The sequence below is a fragment of the Lynx canadensis genome, chromosome X, assembly GCF_007474595.2.
Source record: "Lynx canadensis isolate LIC74 chromosome X, mLynCan4.pri.v2, whole genome shotgun sequence".
Classification (NCBI taxonomy): domain Eukaryota; kingdom Metazoa; phylum Chordata; class Mammalia; order Carnivora; family Felidae; genus Lynx; species Lynx canadensis.
In genome coordinates, this window is record NC_044321.2 from 68,323,554 (window position 1) to 68,350,849 (window position 27,296).

The 27,296-nt window shown below is 35.3% G+C and overlaps 1 pseudogene; it reads right to left on the reverse strand.

Moving 5' to 3' along the window:
* The window catches only part of LOC115506817, a 116,414-nt pseudogene extending 91,753 nt beyond the window's left edge, over positions 1-24,661 (reverse strand).
* Positions 24,662-27,296: the final 2,635 nt, after the last annotated feature.

Below are 27,296 nucleotides of genomic sequence, written 5' to 3' on the forward strand. Positions count from 1 at the left end.
CTTCTTCAAAATTCCTTTGGCTATTCGGGGCCTTTTGTGGTTCCATATGAATTTTAGGATTGCTTGTTCTAATTTCGAGAAGAATGCTGGTGCAATTTTGATTGGGATTGCATTGAATGTGTAGATAGTTTTGGGTAGTATTGACATTTTGACAATATTTATTTTTCCAATCCATGAGCAGGGAATGTCTTTCCATTTCTTTAAATCTTCTTCAATTACCTTCATAAGCTTTCTATAGTTTTCAGCATACAGATCCTTTACATCTTTGGTTAGATTTATTCCTAGGTATTTTATGCTTCTTGGTGCAATTGTGAATGGGATCAGTTTCTTTATTTGTCTTTCTGTTGCTTCATTGTTAGTGTATAAGAATGCAACTGATTTCTGGACATTGATTTTGTATCCTGCAACTTTGCTGAATTCATGTATCAGTTCTAGCAGACTTTTGGTGGAGTCTATCGGATTTTCCATGTATAATATCATGTCATCTGCAAAAAGCGAAAGCTTGACTTCATCTTTGCCAATTTTGATGCCTTTGATTTCCTTTTGTTGTCTGATTGCTGATGCTAGAACTTCCAGCACTATGTTAAACAACAGCGGCGAGAGTGGGCATCCCTGTCGTGTTCCTGATCTCAGGGAAAAAGCTCTCAGTTTTTCCCCGTTGAGGATGATGTTAGCTGTGGGCTTTTCATAAATGGCTTTTATGATCTTTAAGTATGTTCCTTCTATCCCGACTTTCTCAAGGGTTTTTATTAAGAAAGGGTGCTGGATTTTGTCAAAGGCCTTTTCTGCATCGATTGACAGGATCATATGGTTCTTCTCTTTTTTTTTGTTAATGTGATGTATCACGTTGATTGATTTGCGAATGTTGAACCAGCCCTGCATCCCAGGAATGAATCCCACTTGATCATGGTGAATAATTCTTTTTATATGCTGTTGAATTCGATTTGCTAGTATCTTATTGAGAATTTTTGCATCCATATTCATCAGGGATATTGGCCTGTAGTTCTCTTTTTTTACTGGGTCTCTGTCTGGTTTAGGAATCAAAGGAATACTGGCTTCATAGAATGAGTCTGGAAGTTTTCCTTCCCTTTCTATTTCTTGGAATAGCTTGAGGAGGATAGGTATTATCTCTGCTTTAAATGTCTGGTAGAACTCCCCTGGGAAGCCATCTGGTCCTGGACTCTTATTTGTTGGGAGATTTTTGATAACCGATTCAATTTCTTCGCTGGTTATGGGTCTGTTCAAGCTTTCTATTTCCTCCTGATTGAGTTTTGGAAGAGTGTGGGTGTTCAGGAATGTGTCCATTTCTTCCAGGTTGTCCAATTTGTTGGCATATAATTTTTCATAGTATTCCCTGATAATTGTTTGTATCTCTGAGGGATTGGTTGTAATAATTCCATTTTCATTCATGATTTTATCTATTTGGGTCATCTCCCTTTTCTTTTTGAGAAGCCTGGCTAGCGGTTTGTCAATTTTGTTTATTTTTTCAAAAAACCAACTCTTGGTTTCGTTGATCTGCTCTACAGTTTTTTTAGATTCTATATTGTTTATTTCTGCTCTGATCTTTATTATTTCTCTTCTTCTGCTGGGTTTAGGCTGCCTTTGCTGTTCTGCTTCTATTTCCTTTAGGTGTGCTGTTAGATTTTGTATTTGGCATTTTTCTTGTTTCTTGAGATAGGCCTGGATTGCAATGTATTTTCCTCTCAGGACTGCCTTCGCTGCGTCCCAAAGCGTTTGGATTGTTGTATTTTCATTTTCGTTTGTTTCCATATATTTTTTGATTTCTTCTCTAATTGCCTGGTTGACCCACTCATTCGTTAGTAGGGTGTTCTTTAACCTCCATGCTTTTGGAGGTTTTCCAGACTTTTTCCTGTGGTTGATTTCAAGCTTCATAGCATTGTGGTCTGAAAGTATGCATGGTATAATTTCAATTCTTGTAAACTTATGAAGGGCTGTTTTGTGACCCAGTATATGATCTATCTTGGAGAATGTTCCATGTGCACTCGAGAAGAAAGTATATTCTGTTGCTTTGGGATGCAGAGTTCTAAATATATCTGTCAAGTCCATCTGATCCAATGTCTCATTCAGGGCCCTTGTTTCTTTATTGACTGTGTGTCTAGATGATCTATCCATTTCTGTAAGTGGGGTGTTAAAGTCCCCAGCAATTACCACATTCTTATCAATAAGGTTGCTTCTGTTTATGAGTAATTGTTTTATATACTTGGGGGCTCCGGTATTCGGCGCATAGACATTTATAATTGTTAGCTCTTCCTGATGGATAGACCCTGTAACTATTATATAATGTCCTTCTTCATCTCTTGTTACAGCCTTTAATTTAAAGTCTAGTTTGTCTGATATAAGTATGGCTACTCCAGCTTTCTTTTGGCTTCCAGTAGCATGATAAATAGTTCTCCATCCCCTCACTCTGAATCTAAAGGTGTCCTCAGGTCTAAAATTATTTAATTGACTATTGATATTGCTCTCAATCATTTTCTTTGTGTGTGTGTGTGTGTGTGTGTGTGAAGAAATTCTGTTGTAATGGAATAGTCTCCTTCAAATTTGCTAATTTTTTGACCATTGCTTTCTGATGAGTTGGGAATATTTTAATAAGTGCTGTTTGGTCATGTAAAAATATACTGTATTCTTTTAGTACAACTATGGGGTCATTGCCTAATAAACACAATGTTTTGCCATATAGTTTGATAACAGAATTATCCATACTCTGCTGTGCCTTAAAATCATAACTTTAAGGGGCTACTTTTCTCTCTGTTTCTTCTTTTAACATGATGGGTATGCACTAGTAATAAATGAAACACCATAATAAAATAACATATGTTGCACTTGAAGCACTGTTAGTTTATAACTGCATCACTGGGATTTGTCATGGCCAAGCAGCAGTGCAAAAAAGTGAGACTGCTACATAAGGTCTCTATTGCAACTATTCAGCTATAGTGTGAAAACAACCATAAATAATATCTGAACAAATAAGCATGGTTCTGTTCCAATCAAATTTTATTTATGGACATTGATGTTTAAATTTCATATAATTTTCACCAGTCATGAAATATTTTTTTTCAAACATCTACAAATGTAAAAGACATTTTTTTAGCTCATGGGCTGTACAGAAACATTGAGCTAGATTTGGCTCACAGAGTTTGCTTTGCTGACCTCCAGCTTAATACAACAAAGGTTTATTTCTTTCTCTTGTTATACAAGTAAAACACTTGTTGGAAGAGGGGTAATTTGTAGTTACATAGAGATCCATGATTGTGGAAGCTTCTTCTCAACACATACACAATTGAATACAAGAAAAGGGAATATGTCAAATTACACACTAAAGCTTTCAACAAGAAGAGATAGTCATAGTTTTTGTTCATTTGGTCATAGCATGCCACATAGCCTCTGGTAACTTTAAATGGATCAAGTAAGTGTGGAAATGCAGCCCTATCATTTGCCTAGATGGAGGAGAAACTATCACAGTAGGTATTGGCTTTGTTTTTCTCAGTCTTAGGCCACTAAAATATCATATCTAATCTACCATCCCCACTTCCTATCTTATTCTACTCCAATTTAGTCATCATACTCTGTCACATTACTTTTCTTAAAGCACAGCTTTAATTAAATCATTGGTTTTACAATGCCTTCAAATTAAAAGTTCTAATTATAGCATTTAGGGTCTTCCATAAATTGGGCCTAAGGGACATTTTTAAGCTGTATTACCCATTTTCACCCTAATTAGGAAAATTCCATTTTACCTAGAATGCTGGCCATTATTCAAACCTAACCCCTAGTAGTTTATTATACTATACTCTCTACCTGGAATTTCTGATGGAAGTGGCTACCATGACCAAAAATGGGAAGCTTATCATCTGTAAGCTCATTAAAAGTCACAAAGCCTGAAAAAAGTAAAATGAAATATTTGTGCTCTATCCCAAAATGAGTCTTGGAAAACTCAGTGAGAAATAAGTAACTAAGACTTAAATAAGCAACTGTTGCCAAATAAGCATCTCCCACCATTGCTCTGCCTTCCTTCTCCAGCAATGATCAGAATTAGTCCTTAAGACATTGCTTACAGTGTGTATATAGTTCTTCTCAGTAGCCACAACCTCATATATATTACTGTCCTGTCCTGTGCTTATAGAAGGAACCTTAAAGACTCATAAGAACCTACTCTGTTCTTGACCCTGTGTGAGTCACTAAAGATGCTGAGATGAAGCAGTCTTTATCTTAATGTTTTAAGATAGCCTGTTGGGCTAGACAACCTCTGCAGCATGAGGACATCAATTTCTGGGAAAGTAGGGACTTGGGAGTGTTGAAGACAAGCTTTGTAAATTCAATCCTATAAATTCAGACCTGAAAATGTCCCTAATGACTATCTAGTTTATCTGCCTCACTTTGCATGTGGGTAAACACCAATTTGGAGAGGGGAAGTTACTTTTCCACGCTTACTATTCCAAGAGTTGTTGAAAAAGTATACTGCATCTAATTCTAGAACCAATGCTCATAAATAGTCTTTCAGATGGTAATGATAACTTTCAGCTCCATTTAATAGGTGGTATAGTTTTCAGCATACTTGCATTCTGAATGAGATTACATGCACACTGCTCTCAAGGTCAGCTTCTGAAATTGCACCCTAGGTCCTTGCTTCACTTAATTCCAGTCCAAAAATATTGGCAAGGGGAAAATCAGATAACTCATGAGAGTTGCTTGACATTTCTTTAAGCCCTTTCACATACTGGATAGTCAACGAGTGGTGGTCATGGCCTAGCTCTCTAATCAAATGGGTACCACATAAACACTTTGTATTGCACTTATTACTTGCCAAGCTCTGTGGGTATATTAATTTATTTAATTTCCATGGGTGCCATAAGATAAAGCTATATTATCCCTATTTAATATACTGGGAAATAGGCATTTGGAGTTAAGTAAATTGCCTGAGGTCATGCAGCTATTAAGTAGTAGGGCCAAGATTTTGAATCCAGGTGTCTTGTTTAAGGCAGGATTCCTCAGCCTCAGCACTATTGGCATTTTGGGACAGATAGTTCTTTGGTGTTGGGGGGAACTCTCTTGTGCTTAGAGGGATGATCCAAATGTCTCCAAACATTGTGAAATTTCACCTGTGGGACCAAATTGCCTCTGGTTAAGAACCAATGCTCTAGAGTCTGAACTCTGAACCATCATTGCCTTTACAGAGTATTTCAAAATTCTTTACCTTGTTTGCTATTTACTTAATAAAATAATACTGCTGAATCAGTGAATATATATTTATATAAATACAAATATTTAAGTTGATGATTTTTTTCAAAATTGTGTTTTAATTTGAGTATACTTGATATACAATGTTACATTAGTTTCAGGTGTACAACATACTGATTTGATGAGTTTATTCATTATGCTATGTTCACCACAAGTGTAGCTACCATTTATCCCCATACATCACTGTCACAATATAACTGACTATATTCGTTATGCTGTGCCTTTATTACTGTGACTTAATCATTTCATAACTGGAAGCTTGTGTTTCCCCCTCACCTCTCCCCTCTGACACCTGTCAGTTCTCTGTATTTATAGGTCTGATTCTGTTTTTGTTTATTCATTTTGTTAAGATTCCACTTGTGAATGAAATAAATAGGTGTTATTTGGATTTATTTTTAACTGTTGTTTTCCATTATCTCTTGAATCCCTTCTAGAGATTTAATAACTAGCTTTGCATAGTCTTTATTTAGTCTGTTCAATTTGGTTTAGAGTGAAACAATCTCTATAAACCTTTAAGTAGTTTTAATTTCTCCACACTTCCTAATTCATAAGATTACCTAGCTTTAACTCCAACCTTGTTCATAATGTATAGGAGAATATTCTGATTGAGCTGTTTAACTCTACCCTACTTCTTTTTCTGATATAGTAATGAAATACCAAGACTTAGGTGTTTTTGCCCATTGTTTTCTTTGTCTTTCCCAAGATTATATTTTTTAAACGGTGGAAAAAGAATAAATTGCAAAGGTTTTATATCACTGAAGACTAAATTACAAAAAAAAGGAAAATAATAAAAATCTCTCCTTATTATGCTATTTACCTTACTTCCCTCTTTTTCCTTCTGCTCCCCCAGCCATGCTTCTTTTCTTTCATTCATTTCTCCTAACATTCACCAATATTAGGACAATAGTTTTAAATATATTTACAGAAGTTAATGTGATGTTTAAATCCTCATTCAGTCATCAAAAACATAATTTTTAACAACTCTAAAACAAGAATAATAAAATCTGGTAGATTATTTGAAGATCACATAGCTTCATTTATCTCTGGGTGGGATTATATTAGTTTGATGTCTCCAAATGGCTTAATTTAGGATTCAAAATAATAAAAAATATGGAGTGTTTAGAAGAAAATTAAATTATAAAATCTCATTTTATCTCATTTTTATCTCATTTTCATTTTCTATAAATCTTAGAAAATTATTTGTTGAGAACTGCCTGTGGCAAGGACTCTGCACTGTCTAGAAAGTGTTCACACCTTATCCTGCCCTTCTACTACTAATTTCCCTTTTTCATAACCATTCATTTTTTTCACATAAACCCCAGTTAAAATTTTTTAATTCAATCAGGAATATTACCATAAACCAGTTTCTTCTAAGTATCAATTTTTCTGTTATTGTAATCCTTGCAGAAGTTAAAATAAAATCTCACTTTACAAAACCTATCACACAGGGTAAAAAATGATTAAATGATAAACAATCCTGGAATATGCCAGGTGGAAAAAAAGTGGTGATAAATTATCAAAGCCAAATTGAGAGATAAGTTAAAGAGGTTTGCTAATAGCCACTTCAAAAAAATAATAGAATCATATTCGGGGTTGTACAAATAAGCATAATCCACAAAAAGCTTAGAAGAGGAAATTCTAAGTGTCTGGAACAAGAGCATGAGAAGTGAATAAAGCTCATCAAAGCCACAGTCTTGATCAATCAATCTTGATCTTGAAGGAACACAACCAAGAGAGCTTAATAGAAAATGTTATTTTATGTGGTTTCTAGAAAGATGGATCTACAATTAAAAGACGACAGCCTTCATTAGCATCTCCGTTGGGCAAGAAAGATCTAAAGTAGAGTAATATTTGGCTCAATCAGTCATCTGTGAAGGGCAAAGTCTTCCTCACAGAAAAAGTCAGGATTTCTACAATCGTCCTTAAACCATCAAGTGCAAATTATCACCGAGAGAGCTACTACGGCCCACTTTCTAGGTCTCACCTCAGAGATACTGATTCACTATCATTGGTTTTCAACCCTAACTGCATATTAAAATTACCTGAGGAATTTTTTTCAATTTTCATTTTTAATTTAAGTATAGCTGACATACAATATTATATTAGTTTCAGGTGTACAAGATAGTGATTTGAAAATTATATACATTGCAAAATTCTCAACACAATAAGTGTAGTTACTGTATGTCACCTACAAAGTTATTACAGTATTACTGACTATATCCCCTATGCTTTACTTTTCAAAAAAAATTTATTCTCAATTTAGTTAACATACAGTGTAGTCTTGGCTTCAGGAGTAGAATCCAGTGATTGGTCACTTATATATAACACCCAGTGCTCATCCCAACAAGGGCCCTCCTTAATGCCCATCACCCATTTTCCTCACCCCCATCAACCCACCTGAGGAGTTTTTAAAACATACTGATGCCCATGCCCAGCACCAGATATTTAAGATTTAATTGAGATTATGAGATGGAATCTGGCTTTTGCTGTTTTCCAAAGCTCCCCAAGAATTATAATATGCAGCCAGGGATGAGAACCAGGCTCTTAGGTGAGTATAAACCTACTTTTAAAGTAATGTTCTCTAAATGAATCTGATGCATTTAATATATTTTGTATATTTCTAGGTGAATTTGTGTACTCAACATATCACAAACATGCTATTCTCTCTCTTTTTTTAGTTTATTTTTGAGACAGAGAAAGAGAGAGAGAAGGAGAGAATGAGCAAGGGAGGGGCATAGAGGGAGACAGAGAATCCTCACCAGGCTCCGTGCTGTCAGTGCAGAGCCCAATGTGGGGCTCAAATCCATGAACAATTAAATTCATGACTTGAGCTGAAATCCAGAGTCACTTATCTAACTGAGCCACCCACGTGCCCCTGAAAACCTGCTATTCTAAACAGTACATTGAGGAGGCACTTTGTGGTTTGTGACTTCCAAACAAGCCTTTACTATTCATTCTCAGTTGTCATAATTACAAAAAGCAGCATAGGTGATCCAAATCATTCACCAATACAGATATATTTTAATTTTAGGAGTCATACTTTCTATCTCATACCTTGTGAGGTAGAAAGTATGACTTTCTTATTATATAGATATAATTTATATAACACACTTTGAAGTACAAATAACTATACAAACCGAAGACTTATTTTAATATTAGCAGTGGAATTTGTATTGTCGAAGAGCACATTTGTTTATGGACTCTTAATGCAGGGTAAGGGAAAAATGACTAGCGATATAATACCTGTTTTGCAGGTGGAAGTAACTCTGAATTCATGGACAAGGAAAACATACTTGCAAATTTCAAGATGTGTTATAAAGAAGTGTCTTTTAGTTGCCTATAGTTAATTTTGCAAACCACTATGGCAACAAAAATGTTACAGAAAGTACAGTTTATCTCATAACATAGATTGTGTAGTATAATTGTCTCCTTTGTGCCAGATTCTTTCTTGGTTTTCTGAATATATGTACTTTAGCTTCAGAGATTGTTTCTCACTTCTCAGAGAGGGCTTGAATTCCTCCAAAATTACAGGCTTACCAAAGAGAAACAAAATTGGATGAATTAATTAGTCTTTAATAAAGGCTAAAATTTATCTTGAAAGCTAGTTTTTGAAGGGTTTCATCTGCTGTTAAAGTAGAATTTGGTTTTCTTTCATTTTTGCTGTATATTTGTATGTTTGGACTCATAATAAATTTTCCATAATGATGCAATCAGAATTTATGACTGTTAGATCTCCTGTATGAGTGTTTGGTCCTATTTACATTTTGGTTTTAGGACTCACATCTTTGTCTTCACTCTTTTACTTTTTCAATTCTAAGGTATTGACAGCCAGCTTTCAATCTGGAAAAATATTAAAGTATCATATCAGGCTCGACATCTACCACTTTAGCTTCTTGACACACTACCCCTTAGCCACACAAGACAAATGGCTGTAGATCCTGCTTATGCTAGTTTCTCTGTAACCTATTCTATGCCTGGGGAATATAATTTATATTTGCATTTATCAATGTCAGAAGTCTCTTTACTTTCATTTAGTAAGCCATGTATTTCAATGCAGCCAGTGCGAATATCTGGAAGCCAGTTACACCTTTATTGAAGCAATAGAGTCATCATATTATTGCTACCATTTCCCCCTCTTTAATTCTCATATTTAATTCATTTCTTTATTTTTTAAAACTTTAATTTTTTGTTGCCCAATATATTTTCTAGTGTGATGCCATGAATCATATAGTAGCATAAGTGTTAATACATAGAAACTCAAATCTACATGCCACTAAATTCTGACTCAGGAGAAAATTACTCTAAAAAATCATTTAATGTATCTAATTTGCATAATACCTATAGAATTGTACAGCCCTAAGTTGAATGTTGAATAACAAAATGTCAGGTTGTAAAGAACTGTAAACTTTTTCCTGAAAAATAGAAAACTAACACATTTTTGCAGTTATTTACAGTAATCCTCTTTTAATTAGTAAATGTCATTTAAAATATGGAAGAGACTGCTTTCCCAGAAGAATAAAAGTTGCTTAATTATGACATATATTCAGTGTGTAGAAGAAATACTGATTCTTTTTCCAGGTATCTAGAACTTTTTGTTTGTTTTTGTTTGTTTGTTTTTACAGTTTAAACCATCACCAAAAAGCTACCAAAAGGGAAAATTCATGTTTGATGTGACTAACTTAGCATGGAAGATGGTTTAGAATAATGTTTTATGGAGAATCACATTTTTGAGTAACAACATCAGTGAATTGTTTTATTAAATATCAAAGTAACTGGGGCGCCTGGGTGGCGCAGTCGGTTAAGCGTCCGACTTCAGCCAGGTCACGATCTCGCGGTCCGTGGGTTCGAGCCCCGCGTCGGGCTCTGGGCTGATGGCTCAGAGCCTGGAGCCTGTTTCCGATTCTGTGTCTCCCTCTCTCTCTGCCCCTCCCCCGTTCATGCTCTGTCTCTCTCTGTCCCAAAAATAAGTAAAAAACGTTGAAAAAAAATTTAAAAAAAAACTTAAAAAAATATCAAAGTAATTAAGACAGCAGCGTGAGCAAACATATGAGTGCAATAAATTCAGTGAGTTAGATTTCATGAACAGTGTGTGTAAACAGTATTTAAAGCATGTGTAGTTTTACCATAAATGATATGCCTGTTTTCATTATTATGGCCTCAAATGTGAAGTATTAGCAATGATGCCCTAAGGCAATGGTTCTCATCACCATCACCTGGAAACTTGTTAGAAATGTAAGTTATCTGACCTTGTCAGAGACTAAATGAATTAAAAATTCTGAGTTTAGGGCCCAGAAACCCTTCAGATGATTCTGATACAGACTAAGGTTTGAGAATTAACTGTGTTAAGATCTTTTTTTTTCAACTGATTTAATGTTTGTTGACAGAAAGTTTTAAGTAAGTAGTATAGTAAGTTTAAAATTTGGGATGAGCACTGGGTGTTGTATGGAAACCAATTTGTCAATAAATTTCATATATATATAAAAAAAATAAAATAAAATGGTAACAGTTCGTTAAGAGTCTTTCATTCACTTTCTAAAGCTAGTTCAACACAAGATCTCGGTTTATTAATTCATTTGTTGATAAATGAACTACTCTATATTGAAAAATATATTTTTTGCTCATTTATATATATATTTTTAATTTTTTTAACGTTTATTTATTTTTGAGACAGAGAGAGACAAAGCATGAACGGGGGAGGGGCAGAGAGAGGGAGACACAGAATCTGAAACAGGCTCCAGGCTCTGAGCTGTCAGCACAGAGCGTGACGCAGGGCTCGAACTCACGGACGGCGAGATCATGACCTGAGCCGAAGTCGGCCGCTTAACCGACTGAGCCACCCAGGCACCCCTATTTTTTGCTCATTTAATTGCTATAGAGTCAATAACAAAATTTGGATCTTGTTTATTCATTGTAACCTATTAAATGATATGTTATGTCATCCAACAGAATCAGAAAATTGGTTTAATAAAATAATGTGCCATGAACTGTGCTAATTACTATCCGTGCTTAATTCTAATTTTCACAGTAACCCTGCAAAGCTGGAATTAGTATTAATATTTAATAGATTATTAAATTGAAGTTCAAGCACTATTAAATAGCCACCAGATTTCTCTGATCCCAGTGCTTTTGCTCAGGGGATTATTTTCCAGATTCTAACAGCTCTCTACTTTGAATATCAACGCATTTGAGATGATGTAGACATACTGGCTATTGTATAGTTTATGGAAAGTTGCTTTTAAATAGGCCAGTTGAAGATGCCCCACCTAAAGTAAGAATTCTTGCTTTTTCCTTTTTTATATTTTCGTTAAAATAAAATTCACATAACATTAAATCAACCATTTTGGAAGTGTATGATTCAGTCATTAATATATTCACAATGTTGTGCAAGCATCATTTCTGTCTAATCCCAAAATGTTTTCATTATTCCAAAAGTAAACCCTGTACCCATTATGTAGTCACTTCTACCTTTTCCCCTCTCCCCAGGTCCTAGCAACCACTGATCTGCTTTCAGTGTCTGTATAATTTTCTATTCTGGATATTTCATATAAATCAATTCATACAATATTTGAACTCTTGTGTCTGGTTTCTTTCACTTAGAATAGTATTTTTGAGGCTCATTCATGTAGAATGTATCAGTAGTTCATTCCCTTTTATGGCTGAATAATAATCCATTGTATGGATATGTTGCATTTTGATATCAGTTCATTTGTTCATAGATGTTTTATTTGTATGGATATTTATTTGGCCATTGTGAATAGTGCTGTTATGAAAATTTGTGTACAACATTTCGTTTGAATATCTGTTTCAATACTTTGGTGCATATACATAGAAATAGAATTGTGGGTCATATGGTAATACCATGTTTAACTTTTTGAGTAACTGACAAACTATTTTCCACACTGGCTGTATCATCTTTTTCTCTTTACAATTTTTTTAAAGCTTATTTTATTTATTATGAGAGAAAGACAGAGAGAGAGAGAGAGAGAGAGAGAGAGAGAGAGAGAGGAGGGGAAGGTCAGAGAGAGAGGGAGAGAGAGAATCCCAAACAGGCTTGGCACTATCAGCACAGAATCCTACACAGGGCTCCATCTCACAAACCATGAGATCAGGATCTGAGCCAAGACCAAGAGTTGGACTCTTAACCAATTGAGGCATCCAGGTGCCCCCTTTCCACTTTTTATTAATATACTTTACTTCTTGGAGCAATGTTAAGTTTACAGAAAAAACTTCCAGAAAGTAAACAGAGTATGCTCTCTCCCCCCAAAGTTTTTGTGGTACATATGTTAGAATTGATGAATCAATATAGAAAATATTATTAGTAACTAAAATCCATATTTTATATTAAGGTTCACTCTGTTGTACATTTCTAAAGGTTTTGCCAAATGTATAGTATTGTGTATCTACCATCACAGATTTATATAGAATAGTTTCTTCCCCCAAAAAAATCACCTGTGCTACACCTATTCATCATTCCCTCCTATACACTTCCCCTCTTACTCCTAGCAATGGCTAAATATTTTACTTTATTGTTTTACCTTTTCCAGAATATCATGTAGTTGGAATCATATTGTGTCTACCTTTCAGAATGGCTTCCCTCACTTAGCAATATGCATTTAAGGTTCCTTCATGTCTATTTGGGACTTGGTCAATTTTTTTTACTAATGGATAATATTCCATTGTATGTCTGCACCCAGTTTGTTTACCCATTTATCTACTGAAGGACATTTTTGTTGCTTCCATTTTTTTAAAATTATGAATAAAGCTTCTATAAACATCTGTATACAGGTTTTTTTGTGGATTTAAATTTTCAGCTAACTTGGATAAATGCCACAGAATGCGACTGCTAGATCATATGGTAGGATTATGTTCACTTTTCTTTTTCTTAGTAACTTCCAAACTGTCTTCAAAGTGACTATACCATTTTTTATTTCCATCAGCAATGAATGAGAATCCCTGGCACTCAATATCCTTACCCGAATTGGCAGTGCCAGTTATTTGGATTTAAGCCATTCTAATAAGTTTTTTAGTGGTATCTCATTATTTTAATTTGCAATTCCTCAATAACAAATAATATTGAACATTTTTTCATATTCATATTTGTCATCTCTGTATCTTCTTACATGAGGTATCTGCTCAGGTCTTTTGTCCACTTTTTAAAATTTTCTTATTGAAGTATAATTAACATATAATGTTATATTGGTTTCAGGTATACAACATAGTTTCAGGAATTGTGTACATAATAGTTCAGTGCTCACCATGATCCATTAGTTAGCATCTGTCACCATACAATATTATTACAGTATTATTGAATATATTGAATAATTTATTTTTAATACATTATTCAAAAATTTTATTTTTTTTATAACCAGTAGTTTGTACCTCTCAATCTCCTTCATCTGTTTCATCCATTCTCCAACCCACATACCATCTGGCAACCACGTTTTTTCCTATATTTAATAATGTGTATTTTTGTTTTTCTGTTTGTTGGTTTGTTTTGTTTTTTAAGTTCCACATATAAGTGATATCATAGAGTATTTGTCTCTCTCTGATTCTGTAATTTAATTCACTCAGTATAATACACTTTATGTCCATCCATGTCATCACAAATGCTAAGATCTCATCCTTTTTTATGGTATAATAATATCCTATTGTGTTTATTTACCACATCTTCTTTATCCATTTATCGCTGGTTTCTTAGGTTGCTTCCATATGTTGGCGATTGTAAATACTGCTGCAATAAACACAGAGGTGCATATATCTTTTTGAATTAGTGTTTTAATTTTCTTTGGGTAAATACCTAGTGGTGGAACTGCTGGATCATGTGGTATTTCTATCATTTTTATTTTGTGATTTTATTTTATTTTTAAAATTTATTTATTTAAATTCAAGTAGTTAACATACAGTGTAGTATTGGTTTCAAGAGTACAATCCAGTGATTCGTTACTTACATATAACTCCCAGTGCTCATCCCAATAAGTGGCCTCCTTAATGTCCATCACTCATTTAGCCCATACACCCACCCATCTCCCCTCCAGTAACCCTCAGTTTGTTCTCTGTATTTAAGAATCTCTTATGGTTTGCTCTGAATGGATAAAGAAGGGGTGTGTGTGTGTGTGTGTGTGTGTGTGTGTAGTAATACCACTTAGTGATCAAAAAGAATAAAATCTTGCCATTTGCAATAACATGGATGGAATTAGAGTGTATTATGCTAAGTGAAATAAGTCCGTTGATGTCAATATCATATGATATCAAAGACAAATATCATATGATTTTACTCATATGTGGAATTTAAGAAACACAACAGATGACCATAGGGGAAGGGAAGGAAAAATAAGGTATTTCTATTTTTAATGTTTTGAGGAATCTACATACTGTTTTCCAAAGTAGGTGCACCAATTTACATTCCATCCAACAGTGCACGAGGGCGCCATTTTCTTCACAACCTAACACTAGTTATTTCTTGTCTTTTAGACAATATGACGGGTGTAAGGTGATATTTTATTGTGGTTTTGATTTGAATTTCCCTAATTAGTGATGTTGAGCATATTTTCATGTATCTATTGGCCATGTGTATGACTTCTAGAAAAATGTCTGTTCAAGTCCTTTGCCCATTTTTAATGGGATTGTTTGGAATTTTGAAGTGTTGAGTTGTGTAAGTTCTTTATATGTTTTGTATATTGACCCATTATCAGATATATCATTTACAAATGTATTCTTCCATCAGTAGGTTGCCTTTTTGTTTTCTTGATAGTTTCCTTTGCCATGCAATAGCGTTTTATTTTGGTATATTTCCAATAGTTTATTTTGCTTGCCTTAGGAGACATATCTAGAAAAACTCTGCTAACATCAGTGTCCAAGAGATTACTGCCTATGTTTTCTTCTAGGAGTTTTATAGTTTCAGGTTTCCCAGTTAGGCCTTTAATCCATTTTGAGTGTTTCTGTGTAACTTGTAAGGAAGTGGTCCAGGTTCATTCTTTTGCATGTAGCTGTCAATGTTTTCCAGCAACAATTATTAAAGAGACTGTCTTTTCCCCACTGTATATTTTTGCCTTTGTCATGGATTAATTGACCATAGTAGTGTTGATTTATTTCTGTGCTCTGTCTTCTGTTTCCGTAATCAATGTGTCTATTATTTTTGCCAGTACCGTATTGTTTTGTTTACTGCAACTTTGTGGTAAATCTTGAAATCTGGGATTGTGATACCTCTAGCTTTGTTGCTCTTTCTCAATATTGGTTTGGCTATTCAGGGTCCTTTGTGATTCCATACAAATTTTAGTATTTTTTGTTCTAGTTTTGTGAAAAATGTTGTTGGTATTTTGATGGTGATTACATTGAATATGTATATTGCTTTGAGTAGTAAGGATATTATTACTACTATTAATTAGAATATTGATTATTCTAACTCTTTAGCATGGAATATCTTTCCATTTGTTTTGTCTTCTTCAGTTTCTTTCATCAGTTTTATACTTTCCAGGATACAGGACTTTCACCTCCTTGGTTAAGTGTATTCCTAGGTATTTCATTCTTTTTAGTGCAATTGTAAATAAAATTGTTTTCTTACTTTCTCTTTCTGCTACTTTATTATATATAAATGCAACAGGTTTGCATTTGTATACAATAGATTAATTGTGTACTCTGCTACTTTAATGAATTTTTATCAATTCCAATCGTTTTTTGGTGGAGTCTTTAGGGTTTTCTATGTATAGCATCCTGTCATCATCAAATAGTGACAATTTAATTCCTCCTTAACTATTTGGAGGCCTTTATTTCTTTTTGTTGTTGTTGTTGCTGTCTGATAGCTGAAGCTAAAACTTCCAGTACTATGTTAAATAAAAGAGGTGACAGTGGAAATTCTGGTCTTGTTTCGAATGTTAGAGGGAAAGCTCTCGGTTTTTCACCATTGAGTATGATATTATCTGTGGATTTTCATATATGGCTTTTACTTTTTCAGATGCTTATGTGCTATCTCTATGTCTATGTACATAAAGTGTCCTAGTCTTTGTCCACATTTGGATTGAGTTCCGTGTATTTTTATTGTTGAAATTTTTTAAAATTTAAATCCAAGTTAGTTAACATATAGTGTAATAAAGACTTCAGAAATAGAATTTAGTGATTCATCACTTACATATAACACCCAGTGCTCATCCCAACAACTGTTCTCCTTAATACCCCTTGCCCATTGAGAACACCCACCTACCCAACACCCTGCCAGAAACCCTCAGTTTGTTCTCTGTATTTAAGAGTCTCCTATGTTTGTCTACCTCTCTGTTTTTATATTACTTTTGCTTCCTTCCCTCATGTCCATCTGTTTTGTATCCTAAATTCCACATATGAGTGAAATCATGTGATATTTGTCTTTCTCTGACTGACTTAACTTCATTTAGCATAATACACTCTTGTTCCATCCATGTTGTTGCAAATGGCAAGTTTTCATTCTTTTTGATCGCTGAATAATATTCCATTGTGTGTGTGTGTTAACACACCCCACATCCTCTTTATTCATTCATCAGTCAATGGACATTTGGGATCTTTCCATACTTTGGCTATTGTCATAATGCTGCTATAAACATTGGGGTGCATGTACCCCTTCGAATAAGCACTACTGTATCCTTTGGATAAATACCTGGCAGTGCAAATCCTGGATCATAGGGTAGTTCTATTTCTAATTATCTGAGGACCTCCATACTGTTTTCCAGAGTAGTTGCACCAGTTTTCATTCCCACCAGCAGTGCAAAAGTGTTCCCCTTTCTCCACATCCTTGCCAACATCTGTTGTCTGAGTTGTTAACTTTAGGCATTCTGACAGGTGTGAGGTGGTATCTCATTGTGGTTTTGATTTATATTTCCCTTCTAATGAGTGACGTTAGGCATCTTTTAATGTGTCCATTGGCGATCTGGATGTCTTATTTGGAAAAGTGTCTATTCATGTCTTTTACCCCTTTCTTCACTGGATTATTTGTCTTTTGGGTGTTGAGTTTGATAAGTTCTTTATAGATTTTGGATACAAACCTTTATCTGATAATGTAATTTGCAAATATCTTCCCCCATTCCTTCAGTTGCCTTTAAGCTTTGCTGATTGTTTCCTTTGCTGTGCAGAAGCTTTTTTTCTTGATGAGGCCCAAGTAATTCATTTTTGCTTTTGTTTCCCTTGCCTCTGGAGACATGTCAAGTAAGAAGTTGTTGTGCTGAGGTCAAAGAGGTTGTTGCCTGTTTTTGCCTCTGGGATTTTGATGGCTTCCTCTCTCACATTTAGGTCTTTCAACCATTTTGAATTTATTTTTGTGTAATAAAGTGGTCCAGTTTCATTCTTCTGCATGTCACTGTCCCATTTTCCCAACACCATTTGCTAAAGAGACTGTCTTCTTTCCACTGGATATTCTCTCCTTCTTTGTCAAAGATTAGTTGCCCATACATTTGTGGGTCCATTTCTGGGTCCTTTATTCAGTTCCATTGATCTATGTGTCTTTTTTTATGCCAGTACCATACTGTCTTGATGAATACAGCTTTGTAATACAGCTTGAAGTCTGGAATTGTGATGCCTCCAGTTTTGGTTTTCTTTTTGAGCATTGTTTGGCTATTCAGCGTCCTTTGTGTTTCCATACAAATTTTAGGGTTGTTTGTTCTGTGAAGAATGCTCTTGTTATTTTGATAGGACTTGAATTGAATATGTAGATTGCTTTGAGTACTATCAACATTTTAACAATATTTGTTCTTCCAATCCATAAGCATGGAATGCTTCTCCATTTTTTTCTTCAATTTCTTTCATAAGCTTTCTATAGTTTTCATTGTATAGATTTTTCACCTCTTTGGTTAGGTTTATTCCTAGATATTTTATGGGTTTTGGTGCAATTGTAAATGGGATCAATTCCTTGATATCTCTTTCTGCTGCTTCATTATTGGTGTATAGAAATGCAAATGATTTCTATATGTTGATTTTATATCCTGTGACTTTGCTGAGTTAATGGATCAGTTCTAGCAGTTTTTTGTTGAGTCTTTTGGGTTTTCCACATAGAGTATCATATTGTGTGCAAAGAGTGAAAGTTTGACTTCCTCCTTGCCAAATTGGATGTCTTTTATTTCTTTGTATTGTCTGATTGCTGAGACTAGGATTTACAACACTATGTTGAATAACAGTGGTGAGAGTGGACATCCTTGTCGTGTTCCTAACCTTAGTGGGAAATCTCTGTTTTTCCCCATTGAGAATGATATTAGCAGTGGTTCTTTTGTATATGGCCTTTATGATCCTTAGGTATGATCCTTCTATCCCTACCGTTTTGAGGGTTTTTATCAGGAAAAGACGCTCTATCTTGTCAAATGTTTTTTCTGTATCTATTGCGAAGATCGTGTGGTTCTTATCCTTTCTTTTATTAATGTGATGTATCACAATGATTGATTTGCAGATAGTGAACCAGCTCTGCATCCCAGGAATAAATCCCACTTGACTGTGGTGAAAAATTCTTGTAATGTATTGTTGGCTCCAATTGCCTAGTATCTTGTTGAGAATTTTTGTATCCATGTTCATCAGGGAAATTGGTCCGTATTTCTCCTTTTCCAGTGCGGTTTTGTCTGGTTTTAGAGTCAAGGTAATACTGGCCTCCTAGAGTGAGTTGTGACGTTTTCCTTCCATTTCCACTTTTTGAAACAGCTTCAAAAGAATAGGTGTTATCTCCTCTTAAAATGTTTGGTAGAATTCCCCTGGAAAGCCATCCAGCCTTTGACTCTTGTTTGTTAGGAGATTTTTAATTGCTGATTCAATATATTACTGGTTATGCATCTGTTCTAATTTTCTATTTCTTCCTGTTTCAGTTTTGATAGTTTATATGTTTTTAGGAATTTTTCCATTCTTTCCAGATTGCCCAGTTTGTTGGCATATAATTGCTCATAATATTCTCTTATTATTGTTTGTATTCCTGTGGTATTGGTGGTGATCTTTCCTCTTTCAGTCATGATTTTATGTATTTGGGTCCTTTCCTTTTCCTTTTTAATTTTTTAATGTTTATTTATTTTTGAGGAAGATAGAGACAGAGTGCAAGCAGGAAAGGGGTAGAGAGGGAGAGAGACAGAATCTGAAACATGCTCCAGGCTCAGAGTTATCAGCACAGGGCTGATTTAGTGGCCACACACTCCTTTAGGTTTTGTTTGCCTGGGAAATCTTTACCTCTCCTACCTTGAATGGCAGCCTTTATGAATAAAGAATTCTTTGCTGGGGTGCCTGGGTAACTCAGTCGGTTAAGTATCTGACATCAGCTCGGGTCATGATCTCGCAATCAGTGAATTCCAGCCCTGCATAGGGCTCTGTGCTGACAGCTCAGAGCCTGGAGCTTGTTTTGGATTCTGTGTGTGTGTCTCACTCTGCTTCTCCCCTCCTCACACTCTATCTCTCTCTGTCTCTCAAAAATGAATAAATGTTAAAAAAAAATTTTTAAACAATTCTTGGCTGCATATTTTTTTTTCCAATTCAGTGCATTGAATATATCCTGCCATTCCTTTCTGGCCTGCCAAGTTTCTGTCGATAGGTGTAATGCTAACCTGATCTATCTTCTTTATAGGTGATGGACTTTTTTTTTCCATTGCTGCTTTCATATTTTTTTCTTTGTGTGTGTATTTTGTGAATTTGACTATGATATGCCCTCGTGATGGTTGTTTTTTGTTAAATCTAATGGGAGTTCTCTGTGCTTCTTGGATTTCAATGTCTGTCCTTCCCCAGATTAGGAAAATTTTCCACTATAATTTGCTCACATAAATCTTTTGCCTCTTTTTCTCTCACTTCATCTCCTGGGACTCATATGATTCAGATGTTATTCCTTTTTAATAAATCACTGAGTTCTCTATGTCTTGTATCATGACCTTTTGCCTTTGTTTCACTCTTTTATTATGCTTATTTATTCATAATTTTATCATCTATATTGCAGATTCACTGCTCTGCCTCATCCATCCTTGCTGTCTTGGCATCCATTCGAGATTACATCTTGGTTATAACATTTTTAATTTCATCCTGACTAGATTTTACTTTTTTATCTCTTCAGGAAGGGATTCTATGGTTTTTTCAACCCCAGCTAGTATTCTTATTATCATAGTTGTAACTTCTATTTCAGACATATTGCTTATATCTGTTTTGATTAAGTTTTTGAATGTTGTTTCTTCCTGTTCTTTCTTTTGGGCTGAATTCCCTCACTTTGTCATTTTGGCAGTAGAAAGAAATTAATAAAATAAAAATTAAAAATTATAAAATTAAAAACAAAACAAAAAAAATCAAATAAAGGAATCTATATCCTAGGTGTGTTTTGGTCTTCTTGTTTAAAGAAGTTTTATAGGATAGAAAAGAAAACGGAAAGAAAGAAAAAAAAGTAAGAAAATATTAAAAAATCACAAAATTTATATAATAAAATAGAATAAAATGAAACAAAATGAAACAGAATAAAAAATTTAAAAACTAAAAAATAAGCTAAAAAAATAAAATAAAAATTTTCTTTTTGTATTTAAGAAAGAGGAAAAAGAGAAAACAATTTTAGCAAAACAGAAGTAAATAAAGTAAATAAATAAATAAATCAGGAAACAGAATGAAACAAATGCAGTAACATCCAGTTTGCCCTAGAACTGAAACTATGAAGCCCTCTATAGTCCTTATGCTAAGCAGGTAGAATGACTTTTGCTGATCTTCTAGAGGATGTGCTTAGAGGGTACAGTTGGGTTGTGCTGGGTATAATGGCTCCATTCTCCACTTGGTGGCGCTGCTTAGCTTACTGGGATGGATCAGTGTGTGTGCATGCATGTGCATGTGTGTTCATGTGTGTGACAGGTGGAGATGGCTCCATCCAGCTCCCTTGTCTCTGTCACAGGCACTTCATACTCTCACTGACCTGTGATGAAGCACCTCTCCTTTGTCTCAGGCCTTTGTTCACTCCCAATCTCTACCCTGTCCATGTCCAAGCTGTCTGCCTGCCAGTCAGCACCTCCCTCAAGAGTTTTATCTCAAATAGAGTTGTGTTTCCCCACACTTGAGAGACCCCCATAGCTTTGACCCATGCCTACTCTCTGGGGGAAGCTCTCGCAGAGCAATGGCCAGGTGCCAGCTTGCCCCAGAAAATATTCTTGTGATAATACAGTAGCAGAGGTTCAGAGATTATGGCAAACCACAACACACAGCCGATGCCAGCTTACACTGTCCTCTGGTGTCTTTGTCCCAATAGCATAAAATGTGGCTGCTCTCTGGGGTCCGCTGGGACTTTTGTCTGTGGAAAGGCCATATGGCCTCTACCAAATGCACTCCAAGCTGGGGAACTGCTTCTTCCCATGTGGGACAGGAATTCCTCAGACCCTGCTGCCTGCTCCTGTGGATTTGCCCTGCTTCTTCACCAGAGCACCACCAGGCAATGAGCTCCAGAACTTCAGACTCTGCACTCCACTGTTTATAGAATCCTAATGCTATTGAAACCCTCTGCTTTCTTCCCATCAGTGGTTTTGGGGAACAGTTTTCTTATTCAGTCCTCTGCGAGTGCTTTCATTCTTTCTCTCTCTTTCTCTTCAGCTACTTTTGGGGTATTTTTTTTGCACCATCCCAATGTGCTGCACTCTCCCTCTCTTTCTCTGTCCTCTCTCTGCAGAAACAACTCCCTACCCTGCACGGCTTTTTTATCCCCCAGTTCACCTCTCTGCACCACATACCTGCCAAGTCCTGTGGCTCCAGTTATACAAATTGTTGTGTTAATCTTCAGATAAATTTCCTAGGTGTTCAAAATGGTCTGCTGCTGATCTACCTGCATTTCAGGTACAAGACAAGCTCAGGGTCTCCATATTGCTCTGCCATTTTAATGTCTAGAACTTTATTGTAGAGCTTTGAGTTTTTTTTAATCACATATGTGTTTTGTAAATTCTTTCTTTCAGTCTTCTCTTTTCATTGTCTTATTTGTGGCTATTGCACAGCAGATGTTTTAAATATTAATGAAGTGTAATTATTAATTTTTTATTCCACTAGTGCATTTGGTGTTTATCTATAAACTTATTAACAAATGTAAGGTCCCATAAGTTTTCTTCTATTTTAACTTTTTTTTTAAAGTTTATTTATTTTGAGAGAAAGGGTGAGAGCAGGGGAGGGGTAGAAAGAGAGGGAGAGAGAGAGAGTCACAAGCAGGCCCTATGCCATCAGCACAGAGCTCAACATGGGGCTCAAACCCACATCATGACCTGAGCCAAAGCCAAGAGTAAGATGCTTAACCACCTGAGCCACCCAGGTGCCCCTCTTCTATTTACCTTTAAAACTTTTATTGTTTGACATTTTACATTTAGATCATGATCCATTTGAGGTAGTTTTTGTGAAAAGTGTATGATCAGTATCTAGATTTTTTTTGTCATGTGGATGTGCCATTACTTTAGCATCATTTGTTGAAAATACTATCTTTTTTCCATTGATCTTCTCAGCTACTTTGTCAGAGATCAGTTGACTATGTTTGTGTGGACCTATTTCTTGGCTGTATTCTATCCTATTGAACTGTTTGTTATTTCACTTATACCACACTATCCTGATCACTGTAGCTCCATATTAATCATTGCGTTGGATAGCATCAGTCCTTTGACTTTTTTCTTTTTCAATACTGTGTTGGCTACTCTGGACTTTTTTTGTCTTTTAATATGAGCTTTAGAGTCATTTTGTTTTTATTCAAAATGTACTTTTCTGGTATTTTATTGATACTATATTAAATATGCAGATCAAGTGGGAAATAACTAACATCTTAACAATATTGTGTCTTATTCTTGAACATGGGGTATCTTACCATTTATATCTTCTTTTATTCCTTTCATCTGCACTTCGTAGTTTTCCTCAAATAGATCTTATATATATTTTGTTATATTTATGCCTAAATATTGATTTTTTTGGTGTTCATGTAAATGGTGTTTCCTTTTAAATTTCAAATTGCACTGACTCATTGCTGGTATATAGGAAAATAATTGACTTTCGTGTATTGGCTTTGTATCCTGTAACAATGGTATAATTTCTTGTTAATTCAAATAGCTTTTGTCAATTGTTTGTTTTTTCTACACAGTCATGTCATCTGCAAACAAAGTTTTATTTCTTCATTCTTAAACTGTATACCTTTTATTTCATTTTTATCTTATTGCCTTAAGTAAGACTTATAGTACAAAGATGAATAGGAGTAGTAAAAGAAGACATCCTTGCCTTATTCCTGATCTTAAGGGGAAAGAATATACTTTCTTGCCATTAGTATGATGTCACATGTAGGTTTGTGTTGATGTTATTTATTAAGCTGAAATAAAAAAGAAAACAGAAGGATGATCCAAGATGGTGAAGTTCAGGAAGAGCTTTAACTCACAGCCTTGACAGACACACTGAATTCATGCTTACATATAGAATTCCTCCTGAAGAATTAAGGACTGACTGAGCAACTCTAATCACAACAAAGATTAGAGAGATCACACGGAGAATAACAGGAGAGGTGTAGACATGGTAATGATAGAGACCCCATCCCATACTGTCAACTGCAGTGGGGAGAGATAGTACTAAAGAACGAGGAGCAAACTTACCTTCCATTGGCACAGAAAAAAAAGCTGTGGTTTAACAAGGAAACAAGAATATAAAGGATCTAACCATCCACCAAATATCAGAAGCCTCCTGGAACTCTCTGAAGTGTCAGATGGGCTGATGTGTGCCACTGTTTACATTGCCTTTCCACCTTGACAGTGCAGATGGGAGCAGGATCCCAGTGTACTAGCCTGCCCACCACCTCAGAGTTTACCTAGACCCTTATCCCACACTAGCTTCAAAATCCTTTAGGTACAAGAGGAATCAGCTTCAGTTTAAAGAGAAAGTAGACTATAAAGAAACACAGTCCTAGAGCTCTGCCAAATGGTGGGAGAGTTTCTGGAAGTCTCTGCAGGCTCAGAGGGGCTGGCAATTTCCAGTTTGTTTTGCCCCTCCAACTAGATAATACAGATGAAAGCAGGGTCTGGATGCCCTAGGTAGCCTGCCTGAGTATGCATGGGCCCGTAACTCAAACCATCCCCAGCCATCTCTGCAAGAAGCTTCTCCACAATGCCAGCCAATTTCCAGATGTCCAATTCCACCAAGTCCCAGGATGGAACACACAGGAATCCCCTTGGACAGCAACCAATAGAGATCCAGTCATTTTGCCAAGCCAACACAGTCATAAAGCATCCCATAATATTCTAGACCCATACTCACATCAGCCTTTATGATTTGCCAGGGCACACCCTGTGAGAAGTGCTCTCAGACCGACCTCCAAGCCGACAACTACATCATCTCCAGTTGCCCATTCAGCCTCCTCTTCTGCACAGAACACCCTGAGACCTCCTGGCCCAAACTTCCTTTGCTCCTTCCATCCCGCCAGGGCAGCCCCACTATAGACTATCCCAGGAATCCCAACCAACATATGCTAGAGCTATAGACAGCCAGCCAAACCTGCCAAGAACATCCAGTCTATAGAGAGGAAGTCCATTTCCTCAAGTGTAGAGGAAATGGTTGTTCTACTTGTTTGATAGAAACAAATGCAGAAATTCAAACAAAATGAGGAACAGAGGGATATACTTTAAGTTAAAGAACAAGATAAAAATATCAGAAAAAGAATTAAATGAAACAGAGGTAAGCAATCTGCCTGATAAAGAGTTCAAAATAATTTTCATAAAGATGCTCACTGAACATGAGAAAAAAAGGGATGATCTCAATGAGGACTTCAACAAAAAGACAGAAAATATGAAAACCAATTATACTTTAAGAATAAAATAATTGAAATGAAAAATACACTGGAGGGAATCAACAGGTTAGAGAATTCAGAACAGGTTTAACTACATCAAAGACAAGACAAGAAAACACACCCAATATGAACAGCAAAAAGAAAAAAAAGCATTTAAAAATAAGGATGGGTTAACAAACTTCCAGGACACTATGTCAACCACACTAAAATTTGCATTATAGGGGTTCCAAAAGTAGAGGAGAGACAGAAAGGAGCAGAAAATTATTTGAAGAAAAAATAGCTGAAAACTTCCCTAATGTGGGAAAAGAAAGACACATCCAGATCCAGAAGTCCAGAGAATTCCAAAAAATATGAACCAAAAGAGGTATATGCATCAGGACACAAAATAATTCAAATGTCAAAGACTAAACATAAAGACAAAATTTTTAAATCAGTAAAAGAGAAGCAAATATTATGTACAGAAAATCCGCATATATAGGATTATATAGGGAAATCCTTTTAGGCTAGCACCTGATTTTTCAGCAATAACATGGCAGGCCAGAAGGGAATGGCATGATATATTCAAGGTACTAAAAAGAAAAAAAAAAAACTTACAACCAAGAATACTCTACTCAGCAAGGTTATCATACAGAATTGAAATAGTTTCCCAGACAAAAGTTAAAGGAATTCATCACCACTAAACCATCCTTACCAGAAATGTTAAAGGGACTTCTTTAAGAAAAAAGAAAAAGTCAAAATTAGAAAAAAATTATGAAAGGGAAAACATTGCACAAGTAAAAGCAAACATGTAGTAAAGTAAGTAGACAAATTTCTTATAAAGCTAAAATGAAGTTTATGGGGTGGCAGGGTGGCTCAGTTAGTTAAGCATCTGACTTTTGATTTTGGCTCAGGTCATGATTTCATGGTTCTTAATATCAAGCCCTGTGCTGGGCTCTGTGCTGATAGCATGGAGACTGGATTCTCTCTCTCTCCCTCTCTGGACCTCCCCTACTCACAATAAATAAATAAATAAATAAAGCTAAAATGAAGTTTAAAATATAAAAGCAGTAAAATCAATTGTATCTAGAAAATTAGTTAAGGGACTCATAAAACAAAACTATGTAAATATGAAATCATATAGATAAAATATGGAACAGTAAAAATGAAGTTTTATTTTCAGAATGTGATCAACCTTAAGCATACATTATCTTACTCTAGACTGCTCTACACTTAAGATGTTATATAGGAAGCTCATGGGAACCACAAACCAAAAACCTATAATAGACACACAAACAAATACAAAATAATCCCAGCATAACATTAAAGAAAATCATCAAACCTTAAGGAAATGGAAAGAGAAGAAAGGAACAGATAAGACCTATGAAAATAACTAGAACACAGTTAGCAAAATGTCATTTAGTACATACATATCAGTAATTACATGGAAATGGACTAAATATTTCAATCAAAAGTCATAGGTGACTGAATGGATCAAAAACACAAGATCCACCTATATGGTGCGAATGAGAGATTCACTTCAAACCTAAATATTCTTACAGAATGAAAGTGAGGGAATGAAAAAAGATAGTCCATGCAAATGGAAGTGAAGATAAAGTTGGGTAGCAATATTATATCACACAAAGTGTACTTCAAAACAGACTGTAACAAGAAACAAAGAACAACATTAATTATGACAAAGGGATCAATCCAACAAGAGGATATAATAATTGTAGTATCTATGCCCCCAACTTAGAGTCACCTAAATACATACAGTAAATGCTGACAGACATTCACGAAGAAATTGACGGTAATACATTAGTAATAGAATATTAGTAGGGGACTTAAACACACTATTTACATCAATGCATAGAACATCCAGACAGAAAATCAATAGGAAAACAGTGGCTTTGGCCTACACAGTAGACGAGAAGTACTTAACTGATATATACAGAATATTTCATCCAAGTACAGCAGAAAAATTTCTTTCTAAGTGCACATGGAACCTTGTCCAGGAGAGATCATTTTAGGTCACAAAACAAGTCTCAGTAATTGTAAGAAGACTGAAATAATATCAAGAATCTTTTCCAACCACAATGGTATGAAATCAATTATAAGAAAAAAGCGGGGAAAAGAAATGCACAAAGACAAGGAAGCTAAACAACATGCTGTTAATAACCAATGTGGTCAATGAAATCAAAGAGATAAAAAAATACATGCAAACAAATGCGAATGAGTACACAACAGTCCAAAGTCTTGAGACACAGGAAAAGCAGTTATAAAAGTTTATATCAATATAAGCTTATCTCAAAACAAAACAAAACAAGAAAAAAAATCA